Raw genomic sequence first — 11,348 nt, 5'->3', positions numbered from 1 at the left:
TCATAAGCACGAGCATAATCAAAACACTGAGTTTTCATGGTCTCACACAAAATCAGACTCACTTATGACAATGGCCGGAGAGGCTCCTATAAGACATCGGGGCTGGGATTTACTGTAAGATACACATCGGTTTAGTGCATCACTATGTGTTATGGAAATATGTGTCACTGACAGAGTGAAGGCATATTCTTGAATAACACAGCAAATAACACTACAAATTCAAGGAACATGGACACAATGACAATAGCTAACTTCATGACGGCTACTACTTGGTAGAGCTAGGATTGCCTCTCCCATAAAGTACTTCAATGGCCAGCTGGGATATTAGCCATTAGTTTCTCACTGTAATTCTCACTTAGAAACCGAATCTAATACTTTCCATGTTTACTAGCACAAGAACAGTGAAAAATCCTTGTAGAAGAAAGCCAGACAGACATGCTTCTGTTTTATCACAGAAGCTGCCTAGGACCGGTCCTGCTCACAGACAGATTGCTAATTCCAAATTTATTGACAGTTATGCAGATATTCTTTACCAGTTGAGCCACCAGGGAAGCCCTCATAGCTCAGTTGGTAAAGAATCTGCCTGCGATACAGGAGACCCCGGTTTGATTCCTGGGTCGGGAAGATCCCCTGGAGAAGGGATCCAAGGAGTAAGCGTCTTTTAATTTCATGGCTGCAGTCACCATCTGCAATGATTTGGGAGCCCAAAAAAATACAGTTTGACACTGTGTCCACTGTTTCCCCATCTATTTCCCATGAAGTGATGGGACCAGATGCCATGATCTTCGTTTTCTGAATGTTGAGCTTTAAGCCAACTTTTTCACTCTCCACTTTCACTTTCATCAAGAGGCTTTTGAGTTCCTCTTCACTTTCTGCCATAAGGGTGGTGTCATCTGCATTTCTGAGGTTATTGATATTTCTCCCGGCAATCTTGATTCCAGCTTGTGTTTCTTCCAGTCCAGCATTTCTCATGATGTACTCTGCATATAAGTTAAATAAGCAAGGTGACAATATACAGCCTTGATGTACTCTTTTTCCTATTTGGAACCAATCTGTTGTTCCATGTCCAGTTCTAACTGTTGCTTCCTGACCTGCATATAGATTTCTCAAGAGGCAGGTCAGGTGGTCTGGTATTCCCATCTCTTGAAGAATTTTCCACAGTTTATTGTATCCACACAGTCAAAGGCTTTGGCATAGTCAATAAAGCAGAAATAGATGTTTTTCTGGAACTCTCTTGCTTTTTCCATGATCCAGCGGATGTTGGCAATTTGATCTCTGGTTCCTCTGCCTTTTCTAAAACCAGCTTGAACATCAGGAAGTTCACGGTTCACGTATTGCTGAAGCCTGGCTTGGAGAATTTTGAGCATTACTTTACTAGCATGTGAGATGAGTGCAATTGTGCAGTATTCCCCAATGTAATTGGTATTACATTAGAATTGTAATACCAATTGGAGTTACCAATTGGAATTACAATTGGAATTACCAATTGGAATTACAATTGGAATACCAATTATAATTGGAATTACAATTGGAATACCAGTGTAATTGGTATTCCCCAATGTAGTACAATATAAATACTCACTCATACATATATGACTCTTTGTGGCCCAACGGACTGTAGCCCTCCAGGCTCCTCTGTCCATGGAATTTCCCAGGCAAAAATACTGGAGCAAGCTGCTGTTTCCTACTCCAGGGGATCTTCCCAACCCAGGGATCAAATCCCGGTCTCCTGAATCTCCTATGTTGCCTTCATTCATAGGTGAGTTCTTTACCACTGGGCTTCCCTTGTGGCTCAGCTGGTAAAGAATCCGCCTGCAATGTGGGAGACCTGGGTTTGATCCCTGGGTTGGGAAGATCCCCTGGAGAAGAGAAAAGCTACCCACTCCAGTATTCTGGCCTGGAGAATTCCATGGACAGTCCATGGAGTCACAAAGAGTTGGACACGACTGAGCAAGTTTCGCTCACTTCACTTTCACTTTACCACTAATGCCACCTGGGAACAAAAGTGGTATCAAACACTGTATCCTACTTTATAACTCCCCCCTTACTTATCAGTTCATTGTAAACATTTTTCCACGTCATTGAATGTCATTTTTAATGGCCAGTTACTATGTACCCAATATTGGGTTCTGAACACAACAGGTCAGTCATTAACTTCAGCTTTATGACAGCTGAAAGGCAAATGAGATGACCAACTGCTGCTGATCTTTTATGCAGGGTAGATCTATAACTGCCCCAGGAAAAGGCACAGATAACAATATTGAAGTTTTCTCATTGACTATAAATGAGGAAACAGTTTTTGATGGCCAGGGGAAGATTGTGAAAGAATAAATAGGAGATAAGTCAAGAGGATTCGTGTTTCTCTTTTTGTTCCCTGTTCAAATGTCGTCTATGGAGAGAAACTGGCTGAGACAAGTAGTGAAATAAAGTGTCTTCATTCATTTTTTGTGTTTATTTGGGATCAATACACTGTTTGATTTTGAAAAACTTTGAGGTAACCATCCAATTAGAGTTAAAGGAAAAATGAAACCACAGGAAATATCAAGCACAGATGCTTCCAAGCATCTGGGAAGTACTCTTTTGGATTGCTTGGTCCTGAATATAGTTCTAGGTTCTCTAATTATAAAGATATGTTTATTTAGCCTCTATTCTGTGGCAGGCATATACTAAGAACTTTACCATTTAAAGGTCAAGTAAATTCTGTGAAGTAGGTTATAATCTCTATTCTGTACATAAGGAAATAGGTTCTGAGAGATTAGATAATTTGCCAGTTAGTGGGTGACATAACTAGTTAATGCTAGAGACAAGATTCATATCAAGGTCTGCCTTCCCAAGCCCTTTCTTCTATGTTACTCTATTAAGTAACCATTCATGGTAGGCAGAGTAATGCCCCCCACCTCATCCTAACTGCCAGAACATTACCTTATATGACAAAGGGGAATTAAGGTTGCAGATGGAGTTATAGTTGTTAATCAATTGACCTTAAAATAGGGAGGCCATCCTGGATTATCTAGTTGGGCCCATTGTAATCACAAGTGTCCTTAAAAGTGGAAAACAGAGACAGAGAAGGTGTGTCAACAGAGGCAAAGTCAGAGTGATGCAATGTGAGGACTCAGCCTGTTGTTGCTAACATTGGAGATAGAAGGCAATCATGAACCAAGAGATGTGGGCAGCCTCTAGAAGCTAGAAAAGGCAAGGAAGTGAATCCTTCCCTAGAACATCCAGAAAGGGATATACCCTGCCAACACCTGGGTTAAGCCCAGTGACACCTGAACTGGACCTCTGACTCACAGAACTGCCAGATAATAAATTCATGTTGTTTTGAGCCACCAAGTTTGTGGTACTTTGTTACAGCAGCAAACAGAAAACTCATTCACCATCATTTTGTGAATATCTAAAGATCAGATTTGTATTCTTAGAGAAGACCCACACATTTAGTTGTTGTTGTTCATTTGCTACTTCCTGCATGTAAATCCATGATTTTCCCCAGAAAAGAGTTCTTAAGATCTAGAAAAGTGTTGGATGAGAGTACAAAGTTCTGGGTCAAGTGACATGGACAAGATTATTTCAACCTGAGATAGAAAAATGTCTACTATCTATTTACTACTATGGCTTGCTTACTCCTGTGATACTGTTTGAGACATCTGCTTTTAAGAACCTCGTGGATCATCTAGGGAAAAAAGTGAATTATAAAACACCTCTCAAGGGCTGAGTAAACTGCCTTGTTGGATGTAGTCATTAAATACTGAGTCAGAACTTTGGTTGGATACCACAGATAAGACTTTGGAGTAATAAACAGTGCTGGACAACAGGTCTACCAATTCTTGAGGCAGAAGATCTGAACCTGAATTCTACCTCTATTACTTTCTACCTGTGCATATATAGTGTAATCTTCCTAAACATCCATTTTTCCATCAAGATGGGCTCATATTACCAGCTTGGAAAGGTTTTTAATAAGGACTTAGTAAAAAGATAGATCTAAAGCATCTAGAACAAGGAATTCCCTGGTGGTGCAGTGGATAGGAATCTGCCTGCCAGTGAAGGGACGTGAGTTCAATCCCTGGTCCACAAGCCGCAGAGCAACTGAGCCTGTGCACCATAATTACTGAGCGTGTGCTATAGAGCCAGTAAGCCACAAATACTGAACCTCCATGCTGCAACTCGTGAAGCCCATTTGCATACAGCCTGTGCTCTGGTGACAAGAGAAGCCACCACAGTGAAAAGCCCATGCACTGCAACTAGAGAAAGCTGGCACACAGCCACAAAGACCTGTCACAACCAAAAGCAAACAAATAAAAATTTTTTTAAAGCATCTAGAACAATACCTGGCACATAGCAGCCAATACCTATTAGCTTACTTCCTTCATGTTACCGAAATGCTGTAAAGGTTTTGTGTTTTTTTTTTTTAACCAGCAGAGAGGAAATGCTTATTTTCCTCTATGATCTGTTTTTATTGCAAGAAGGCTTACATATAGTTTATAAATTTCTAGATTAGGAACTTTTTTTAAAGGATATAAACATTCATTCTAGGAAATGTGCCTGGAGGCCCAGATTGAAATCTGTTCCTCCAGCCCTTCCAATGATTTTAGAGGCTTCTGATCCCTTGTGTTATATCTCTTACTGATTCAAAGAGCTAGAGTGATTTTTGTAATCTGTAACTACACCCTGCCAGATACACAGATGCACTGTGTATTACACCATGAGATATATAAAACTGAATCCTGTCAGTCAAGGAACTTCTTCTGCTTATTCTGCTTTTAACAACATAGATGCTAACAAAGCATTAATATTTTGGAATTTATGGAAGAGTATTCACTCATACATAATGCCAATGTAATGAACCAAAGACTGAAGATAATGCTGGTGATCCCTTCCAATAATCTTAAATTGCCATTAACTCTTTACTTGATGAGACAGGGTGGTGAACAACAATAATTCATGGTAGACAGTTACCTAACATTTTGTTCCTCATGTAGTTATTTTTTGGGGGAAATGGCCTACAATTTATCAAGAAAGCTAGAACAGATTTTTGAAAGAATCAACCAGGATTGTGTGGAGTAATAATAATATAAGATTTTCATAAAGATGGGTAGACAGCACTTTGAGCTCCTACTGCAGCAATACATGTTAATTGTGGTAAATAAGAATTTAGGACTGCTAATTAGGACAGAATCCAAAAAATTCCTTCAGTCCATCTTCCACTGTTGTTAGAAACTTTTGAAATTTAATGTGGACTACTTAATAATTCTCTGTAAATGCAATTATCAAACTGAGTTTCTTACAACTTCCTTACACATTCTGTTTACTCTGTCAACCACTTCACAAATCTTGTAGGCCCAGCTAGCAAATTTCAGGCAAGTATTAAAAGTTACTCAATCCTCTGATTTTTTAAAAAGAGCTATTTCTGAGAGGACTCAGAGACACAGAGAAGTCAAAAGTCATCACAGTATGACTCCATCTCCTCCCACATCCATGCTAGGCAGGACTTGTCAGTACATCTCAAATTTTCTGGGTTGTGCACAGCCCAGTGTAGCTCCTTTAATCTGCCATGTCCACTTTCTCAACAGATCCAGGCACTATTTAAAGGGAACTTGCCAAGTCACAATCTCCTTTGTAGCCTGTAAGTTCCATGAAAGCAAGAGAGTTCTCATCCATATTTGTATTCATAGAACACAAAACACATTGAACAAATGCAGGTTGAACAAAAATACTCAGTTCTGAACTACATCCTGTCCCAGTCTGCTATCACTTTTCACAGGCTCTGCTGTTCAGTCTCCCATTTCTCTCCTGGTTTCACCTTTGAGATTGTTCTCATACTGTTATCTTTGCCACTTGGCTACAGTTCTGACTTTCTGTGTTAGAAATATTGGTTCCAGATCCCTGAGGAACCCTTCTCCTGGTGCCCAAAGGTTGGGGACCACTGGTCTCAGTGATCTAAGAAGTACTGTGCTCTGCTGGGCTATGAGAAAACTAGAGCAAGGCCCGAGGATGTTGCTGGGCTGTGTCAGTCTGGGTTATATAAGAGAGGAGACAATTACAGCTAAAGGGCTTGGAGGTAAGGTGAGGTGGGGAGAGAGATCTAGCAGGGTGGATATGGGGTCAGGAGAGGTAGGAAGGAGAAGTGGACAGATGCACCAAACAGGAAGCCTAGCACTAGTTTGACCTAAAGATTCAGCTGACAGTTCTAGGGCAGAAAGTTAGGGAAGGGATAGCCAGGGGCTGTCAGCTGTGCAGGAGCTTCCAGCAGTCAACTCTGGGAGGGGAAAAGACTGAGAAAAAAGAAATAATTAAATGTAGAGGTGCAAAATGTGGGAAAGAGAAAGGGGTGAAAGAGGGGAGGTAAGGATGAGAGCTACCAGTCTGGTTGTGTGTGCTAAGTCGCTTCAGTCGTGTCTGACTCTCTGTGACCCCATGGACTATAGCCCGCCAGGCTCTTCTGTGAATGGGATTTCCCAAGCAAGAATACTGGAGTGGGTTGCCATTTTCTCCTCCAGATCAGTCTGGTTAGAGCTGGGCTAAACATTCTATTTTGCCCATCAGCTTGGAACTTGTGGGCATTCAGTTGCTGTGTAGGCAAAATTGAAATGAGAACCCTGTCTCTTCTGTACTCAAATGACTTGGGTAGATTCTAATGAACTGTGTATATCGGGAAAGGAAAAGGTTAACTGAGATTAACCTGAAAAACAGCCTCATGTGGCAGTTTTCAAACAAGCAGGTTGACTTGGCTTGTGTGAAGGTGATGATGCCTGATCTGGAAAAGAGCAATATATGTTGTACCGTTTTAAAATCCATTCTGGCACACTGTGATGAATGTCTCAGCTGGCAGCTGAGAACTTGCTGAAATGCAAAGTCTCTCACCATTTATAATCGACACTCCCCTTCTAGGAAAGAGCCTGTCTCATCTCTGAAGCAGTGGACTTATCAATTTGCATAAAATCTGCCATTCTCAATGAACACATATTTATCATCTACCACTTACTTTCCTACTGTCTTTAATTTTATTTTTAAACTTTACAATATTGTATTAGTTTTGCCAAAAATAACAAAAAACAAAACAGAATTAGTTTGCAGTGAATCAGCACCTTTAAATTCAGCCATGCTGGGTGAATCTGTCAGGAGTGGCAGGAAGCCATTGCTGGAAGGGGGAGGGAAAGGAATAACATGATCCTTTTCTGTTTCCATCATCTTTTTTTGTATGTATCTAAGTGGTTAAATCACCACGTAGGTTAGATGTTAAGTGTACAACAGATTACTGTGCTGTTCTGATATCTTGTTAAAGTTGAACTTGTCGGTTGTTTATTCTTTACCTAACCTGTTCTTGCCTGGAGAATCCCAGGGATGGGGGAGCCTGGTGGGCTGCCGTCTATGGGGTCGCACAGAGTCAGACACGACTGAAGCGACTTAGCAGCAGCAGCAGCAGCAACTCTTATGAAAGATGATCAAATAACCCAACTGAGTACAAAGAAAGCTGAAAACTTCCCAGGTCTTAACACCAGTCCCTGAACAAAAAAGGAATACCCAGGATCAACAGTCTACTCTCAAATCCCACAAATACTACATATACTACCTGCTCACATTTGCCCTGTTCTTGCTGCTGTTTACCCATGAGAAAGCCAAGCCCGAATTTTCTCTTGAAGCCAAGACTTATGGAAATGCCAAATGAATCAGTTCAAAATTTTACACATTTGGTTTCATTTAACTTATTCTTCATGCTATAGGCACCACTTGATGACATTACAACTCCGTCACATCTCTCCATACATCTTATTAAACTGAAATAACATAAAGCAATAGAAAAAATGGTGACCAGATGCCATCTTGTTTCAGACCAAACTATGTCAGATTTTGAATGAAACTTGACAACATCTGGTTGCTTAGATGGCATACATAGATTTATCAAAGTTATTTCAGGGAACTTCTCTGGTGGTCCAGTGCTTAGGGAATATGCCTTGCAATGCAGAGGATGTGGGTTCTACCTCTGATCCAGGAACTAAGATTCCACATGCAGCTAAGCCCGCACACCACAGCTAAAGAGTCTGTGTGCCGCAATGAAAGATCCCGCGTGATGCAATGAAGATCCTGCACGCCACAACTAAGACCCAACACAGCTAAATAAATAAATATTTTTATAAATAAAGTTGTTCCACTCCTTTAATGTCATCTAGAGAATGCACACAAATATATGATGCTACTACAAAGCTGAAAAGAGACTTTATAAAGTCCCATCATCGGCAGGGACACTGTATATGAAAGAAAAGCATAGTATAATCCATCTCATCAAGAGTTAATTTTACCAGCAGCATGTACAAAAATTTAGAATGTGTGAAGTCTTTGACCCAGCAGTCCTATTTCCAAGAATATATCCAAAGGAGATCACTAGTAAAGTACATAAAGATGGCAAGCAAGGACACTCATCACGGCTTTCTTTACACCGTGAAAAATGAAAAATAACTTTATTGTCCTTTAATGAGGGACCTGTTAAACAAAAAAATCAATGCAATATTATGCAGTCATCAAAAAAGATAATATATCTGTACACATATATTAACAGAAAAAATCTTCATGTCACCTGCATGCGTGCTAAGTTGCTTCAGTCATGTCCAGTTCTTTGCAACCCTATGGACTGTAGCCTGCCAGGCTCCTTGGTCCATGGCATTCTCCAGGCAAGAATACTGGAGTGGGTTGCCATGCCCTCCTCCAGGAAATCTTTCCAACCCAGGGATCAAACCTTGAACTCACGTCTCCTGTGTTTCCTGCATTGGCAGGCAGGTTCTTTATCACCAGCACCACTTGGGAAGCCCTAGTGCCACCTAGAAAGCCCCTTCATGTCACAATGCTAAGTAAAAAGAAAGGTACAAAAGATATAAAAAAGCATTCATCCTATGAATCTATATAAAACAATTTGTATCTAGACTTTGGATGGTGAAATTTCAATTATTCAACACTTTCTTCTATTTACTTTTTAGTTTTATTTTCCATATAAGCCATGCATCTACTTTAAAATCAGGGGGGAAATTTTTTTAATTTTTTTTTCATATTTTCATCAGAGGGAAAATAATCAGTATTCCATGTTTCAGTCATACCAGAAATCACCCAGGAAGCCAAATGTAGCTCTTACATTTCTATGCCTTCTGTTGCAAGGAAAACTGCATATAAACAGACTGTATTACAAAGGGAAACTGGATAAATGGTGCCTAGAACCCAAACCAAAACAGAGGTGAAATACTACATAAACTAAAGTGGATGCCTTTATTATACATAGTGTTCAAAAGGATTAAGTCATTGTGCATGTGTACATGGATTACTATATTTTCATGACTAACAAAAAAAATAACATGGATTCCAAATAGCAGCAAAGAATATAACCATCATTGGTTTTTCTTACATAAGTTACCACTCTATAAATTTCCATGTTAATGTGGAAAAATCTGACCTGAACAGATGGATCTCACGCTGTTTTCTAAAACATGAACAGATTTCTGATCTTCTGGTCCAGGAAATGAAGTCAGCTCTACAACAGCAGACACCATCATCCAGCTCCTAGCATTTTAATTTAAGGAACTGCTAATAAAAGCAATATTCCCTCTTTAGAAATAACAGCACAGCGATACGTTTGTCTTAATGGAATGTGCTCTTGATACAGAAACAAAACGTAGTGGAGACCTGTGGCAGTGGAGGTGCTGGCTGACTGACCACCGAACTGCACTAGTTTTGGAGAATCCCCTCACTGCGGTTCTTGGCAGGTACCGCCATTCGGCTGCCTCCATCCTTCATTCTCCAAGTTTCCCTTGGAAGGCACAGTCCTGAAAGCTGCCACTCTGCCTACTTAAATCTTCATCTCATTAGCCAAAGGGCCCCTTTTCCTTGAGTATATCTTCACAGCAGCAGCTTCACAATAGACACTCTTGGGTTGGAGAACTTGCAGTCAAGCAATTAAGCAACTTTGCACATTTTTTCCTGCTTCACCACTTTCTAGCTGTGTAACTTAAGGCTGTGAAGAGGCTGGTAGAGGCAGCAAGACTGAGCATGAGGAAGAATTGTGGCCAAGGGGATTGCCCGTGAGGTCAGGATATTGGTTATATAAAGAGAGAACAAACAAATATTATAGTTAAATATATTGAAGATAATGGGAACCAAATTTCTCACCCTCAGAGAAGGAAGATATAAATAGAAAAAAGGTGAAGACTAGAATTAACACTGTGGTATTAGAGTGCCATTTAAGATATTAAACTAATTTTAATATACATAGGTTAATAAATATAGATGTGCATATGTACTTATGAGTTCCCCAGTTCTGTCAGCTAAGATGGCCATTGTTCTTGTTGTTGTTGTTTAGCCAATAAATCATGTCCAGCTCTGTGACCCCATGGACTATAGCCCACCAGGCTCCTCTGTCCATGGAATTTCCCAGGCAAGAATTCTGGAGTGGGTAGCCATTCCCTTCTTCATGGGACCTTTCTCCTTCATTGGCGGGTGGGATTCTTTACCGCTGAACCACCAGGGAAGCCCAGGATGGCCTTAAAGTAGCCTAAAGTAATGAGACTCCAGGAGCAATGACCACACCTAGCACCCAGAGCTTGCATTCTCTGCTAAAAGAAAGCAGGGCTCTTTAGAAAAATATCTTTTGAAATGACTGAAATGGCAGGGACAGGAAAAGTACAAGATGAATCTGAAACATCTTACACTAGAAAGTACTCGGATAATAATAGAGATTTCAAAGCAACACAAGAAACAACTTGAACGGGATTCAAATGACCAAATCTGTAACAATTTCAGCATCAAAGTCAATAATGAAAGTAATCCACTGAACACAATAGAAATCCACAAGCCAAATTGATGTAAATAAATGAATACATAAATAAAGGGAAAACTCCTTTACAACAGAATACAAACTAGTAAAAGTAAAATAAATGGGGAATTCCCCGGTGGTCATGTGGTTAGGACTCCACCTGGGATTCAGTCTCTGGTCTTGAGGAGTTAAGACCCCACAAGCCACATGGCAAGGCCAAAGAAAACAAAAAAGGTAAGATGGAAAAATTGGAAAAATCGCCATTTGGCAATCATTATAGTAATTACTCAAGCAAGAATCATCATAAGTGACTGAAAGTTTGCTGAAGAATAGGATGACATAGTCTCAAAGTATCTCCCCACAAAATGCTTATTAATTACAAAGGGAGGGCTTCCTTCATGGTTCAGTGGTAAAGAATCCGCCTGCCAATATAGGAGACACCGATTTGATTCCTGGTCTGGGAAGATCCCACATGCTGCAGAGCAACTAAGCCTGTGTGCCACAACTGTTGAGCCTGTGCTCTGGAACCGAGGAGCCACAACTACTGGGCCCATGCGCC

The 11,348-nt window shown here is 40.4% G+C and overlaps 1 protein-coding gene across 4 annotated transcripts in view; it reads right to left on the bottom strand.

Moving 5' to 3' along the window:
• SLC35G2 (solute carrier family 35 member G2) overlaps nucleotides 1-11,348 on the bottom strand; it is a 36,421-nt gene that overhangs the window by 12,247 nt on the left and 12,826 nt on the right. The gene's annotated exons all lie outside the window — the stretch shown is intronic.

Source organism: Bos grunniens, chromosome 1, assembly GCF_055505025.1.
Source record: "Bos grunniens cultivar Pamir isolate PY7600 chromosome 1, Bosgru_T2T1.0, whole genome shotgun sequence".
Classification (NCBI taxonomy): Eukaryota; Metazoa; Chordata; class Mammalia; order Artiodactyla; family Bovidae; genus Bos; species Bos grunniens.
Note: the sequence above shows the minus strand (reverse complement) of the source record. Positions and strands in the feature narration are given on the sequence as shown.